This window comes from Apium graveolens, chromosome 8, assembly GCF_009905375.1.
Source record: "Apium graveolens cultivar Ventura chromosome 8, ASM990537v1, whole genome shotgun sequence".
Classification (NCBI taxonomy): Eukaryota; Viridiplantae; Streptophyta; class Magnoliopsida; order Apiales; family Apiaceae; genus Apium; species Apium graveolens.
In genome coordinates this window covers 133,606,796-133,611,270 of record NC_133654.1, presented here as the reverse complement: position 1 = coordinate 133,611,270, position 4,475 = coordinate 133,606,796, and positions in this window count along the sequence as shown.

The window sequence follows — 4,475 nt, the reverse complement described above, 5'->3', positions numbered from 1 at the left end:
AAGAACATTAAAGACTTTGTATGGAGTGAGGAAAATCAGAAGGCATTTGAAGAGTTAAAGAAGTATATGGGCCAGGCCCCGTTGTTGGCCAAGCCAGTTCAGGGTGAAGTTTTATTCTTGTACTTGGCTATTTCAGAAAGCGCCTTGAGCGCGGTGTTGGTTAAGGAGGAACTGAAAGTCCAGAAACCCGTATACTATGTCAGCAAAATTTTGCATGGTGCTGAGTTGAATTATTCAGCCATTGAGAAATTCGCTTTAGCCTTGGTAATGGCTTCAAGAAAGCTGCGTCCTTATTTTCAAGCTCACCAAATTGAAGTGCTAACAAATCAGCCACTGAGAAATATCATTCACAGTCCCAAGGCAAGTGGGAGACTGATTAAGTGGGTAATAGAGTTGGGAGAGTTCGATCTCAAGTATAAGCCACGTATGGTCATAAAAGCCCAGGCACTAGCTGACTTCGTGGTGGAATGTACCATACCCAACCAAGAAGTCGGGGGGCAGGAAGATACCACACCTCAAGACAAGGGAGTCGACAATGGGGACAAGGAGAAAGAATATTGGGTTCTCTATTTTGATGGAGCATCAAAAACAAATTCCAGTGGAGCAGGGTTGGTTTTGCAAAGCCCTGATGGATTCTTAATTGAGTATGCCATGAAGCTAGACTTCCCAACCACAAACAATGAGGCAGAGTATGAAGCCCTGATTGCTGGCCTTGGTCTAGCTGGGACACTTAGAGTCAAAAACTTAAAGGTCCGTGGAGACTCGAAGTTGATCATATCCCGGGTAAAGGGAGAATTTGAAGCAAGGGATGATACGATGGCAAAGTATGTTCGCCTAGTAAGGGCTGTGATGACCCAATTTAATGAATGCCATGTTGAACACATTCCAAGGGAAGAAAATGCTAAAGAAGATGCGCTATCAAAGTTTGCTTCATCTGAGATTGAAGAAAGTTCAGGAAGTGTGTACTTCCGTGTTTTGAAGACACGAAGCATAGATGTTAAGCTTGTGGCTCCCGTAGGCTTGGGGACGTCATGGATTGATCCCATCAAGGCTCACATTCAGACCGGTTGGTTGCCAAGCGATACAATTGAGGCACGGAAGTTAACTGTTCGAGCACTAAGGTACTCTTTGATAGATGGGATTCTATATAAAAGATCTTTCGTGGTTCCTTACTTGAGGTGTCTCAGGCCCGATGAGGCACGCTTAGCTCTTGAGGAAGTGCATGGAGGTATTTGTGGGCAACACTTGGGGGGCAGGGCCTTGGCTCATAAGATAACTCGTTTAGGCTTCTATTGGCCAGAAATGATGGCTGATGCCAAAGAATATGTAAAGAAGTGTGATCGTTGTCAGAAGCATGCACCAGTCGCCAGACAACCCCCCGAGATGCTGACCTCTATCAACTCACCTATTCCCTTTGCTATGTGGGGAATGGATATTCTAGGGCCTTTTCCTATGGCCACAGCACAAAGGAAGTTTCTGATTGTAGCCATTGATTATTTCACCAAGTGGATCGAAGCCAAACCTTTGGCCAAATCACAACTAAGCAGGTTGCACAATTCCTGTGGGAAAACATTATGTGCCGATATGGAATTCCCCGTATCCTCGTCACTGACAATGGAACACAATTCAACAACGAAGAATTCAAGAAGTATTGCGAAGAAAATGAAATTGAGTTACGGTTCACCTCTGTGGCTCACCCGCAAGCCAATGGGCAAGCGGAGGTAGCAAATCGGATAATCCTGGATGGACTAAAGAAGAGGATCGAAAAGTCAAGAAATAACTGGGTGGATGAGATACTTCCTATATTGTGGGCCTATAGGACTACCTGTAGAGTCACGACAAATGCAACTCCTTTCATGTTGGCATATGGGGCGGAAGCAGTAGTTCCCGTGGAGATATCACATTCTTCTCCAAGGATTCAGGCTTTTGATGAAAAAGAAAATGAGGAAGGGCAGAAGTTAGCCCTGGATTTAATCGATGAAGTGCGAGATAAAGCACACGCAAAGATAGTAGAATATCAGAAAAAGGCTTCATTCTACTACAACCTAAGGGTTAAAGAGAGGTTTTTCAAACAAGGTGACCTAGTCTTGAGAAAAATAGAGGCTTCTGGTGTCGGACAGAAAGGAAAGCTTGCCCCAAATTGGGAAGGGCCGTATAGAGTCAAGAGCGTTCAGGGTAGAGGAACCTACAAGCTGGAGACTATGGATGGTTTTGAAGTCCCGAGAACCTGGCACGCACAAAACCTGAAGGTTTACTACGTGTGAGATGGTCGAAGTACGATTTTCACTCGTCAGGATGGCGAGTAGGTTGAAAAGCACCTTGAAGCTTTGCTTGCTTAGGATTTATATGTTTTAGTTTTATTAATTTATTAAGACTTGTGTAAGGGACGAATCCCAGACAATTTTATGAAATTCATAAGTTCTTCAAAGTATGTTTGTGGCCTAACAAATAAAAATCAAATGCATGGATGCAAGCATAAAAGGTGATAAATGAAATAGATCTGATAGATGTTACAAAAGTTTGATAAATAAAGTCTCGAAAATAAAAAAAAGCCACGCAGGGCTGAAAAAGCTCTAAGGAGCTGAAGTACCCTCGGCATCCATATCATCGTCCTCTCCACTCTCGCTGGATGTCTCTGTCGTCTCGGAGGAGGAGGAAGAGCTGTCGTCCTCAGCAGGTCTGGAAGAAGACTCGGGAGGAGGAAGGAGTGGATCCTGAGGAACATGGTCTGAGACAACTACTCGGGTACGAAACCTCTGTAGCAAAGCCTCGTCATCAGGACAGATATAGTCCGCCGGGTTAATATCAGGTCAAGCCTCGTTCACGGTCCCAAGGGCCGTGTCCCAACCAGTCCTAAAAAACTCGGGAAAGACTGAATCATCCCTAATCCTCATAGATTGGGCAAACTCCTCCGAGTCCAGATAGTTGTCTATAGCCTTATCCTTATCCGCCCGAAGTACCACCAGCTCGGTGTTAGACTCTCCGAGTTCTTCCTCCTTGCGCTTGAGCTTCTTCTCCAGGGTAGCATACTTCTTCTGCTGCCTCCTGAGGGCATTATCGGCCTTATCAGAAGCCCGCTTCCATGATTCGGCTTGCCTCACAGCGCCTTGAAAGTAGGCGTTAGACTGAAACAAAACAATTAACAAAGTATAAGGCAAGAAAGTGCTACAAGAACGAGAAATAAGTTTAAAAAAGAGAAGGCATACCGAAGCCAGAGATTGGGCTCCCATGAGCTTAATCCTCTCAAGGTCAGGGGTGGCCACCACATCAGTAAAGTCCTTTGGAGTCACGCTATGGTAGGACCAATCCCAAGCATGCTTCGTGGAACCAACCACGGTATCCCCTCGGCGGAATCCCCAGAGAGGCTGAAAGGCACCTGTAGCAGCAGCAGCAGGGGCAGCAGCAGTGATAGGAGCATTATGGCCCTCAGCTCCTTCAGTTGAAGCCTCCCCCATAGGCTCCTTGTGCTTTCTCAAGAAGATAGGCTCTGTCGCCTTTCCTCGGGTGTCTAGGCCTGCTAACCGAGCTTTCTTCATCCTAGATGTTTCCTCGACCAAGGGGACATTGTCCTCGTTAATCTCCTTAGCAGCTGAAACAAAGCAAAAGACAAAATAAGTGATGTTAATAATGCGTGGAATAAAGAAAAATTGAGAAGGGAAGAGAAATACCCTGTTGAGAAACAGAGGATAGTCCCACATGAATCAGGGAAAACTCTTCTAAAAGAGTCCAGCTGGTGGTGGTGCCATCATCCTGAGTGAGCCCATTATAAATGATAGTTTCTTCAGGAGTTAAGTGAATGGATTTGAGGCTACCATCACTGACCTTCCCGAAGGAAGATCGAAAGAGCGTGCCCCAATCGCCATTCTCCCAACGTAACCCAACGAAACTATTCCTCCAATTTGGATTATTATCAGGAATAGAGGCGCTGTTAAAGATATGTTTGCTTTTGGGCCTTTGTTTGACATAAACCCAGCCACAAATATTGGAAGAACTATTGTAACATTGAAAGACTTTCCTAAAAACGGCTACAGAAAGAGGAAAGCCCTCCCTAAGACAACAAACCATAAAACATAGAATATTCCTCCAGGCGTTTGGAGGAAGCTGACACGGGTTGATTTGTAAGTCAGCCAAAAGATGAGGGATAAAAGGATGGAAAGGGAACCTAAGCCCAGCATTAAGGGCGTCGGTGTAGATGAATAGAGTATCGGGCCTCCAGTGGCAAGTACGGTCACCACCAGAGACTGGAACTAGTCTAAAGGGGGGAGGGACGTTATAACGAGCATTTAGTTTATTGAAATCTATGTTATGCCAAGTATTACAGTGATTAAAGGAGTCGAGATGTGCAGTGGAAGGATATTCATCCCCCCTAGTATTAATCATATCAATTAAAGACATATATGAAGAGCGGATCTCGATATCCTTACCTCGTTTTGAAGCCGAGGCTATCTTGGCCGCCCTCTCGGAACTCTTGTCAG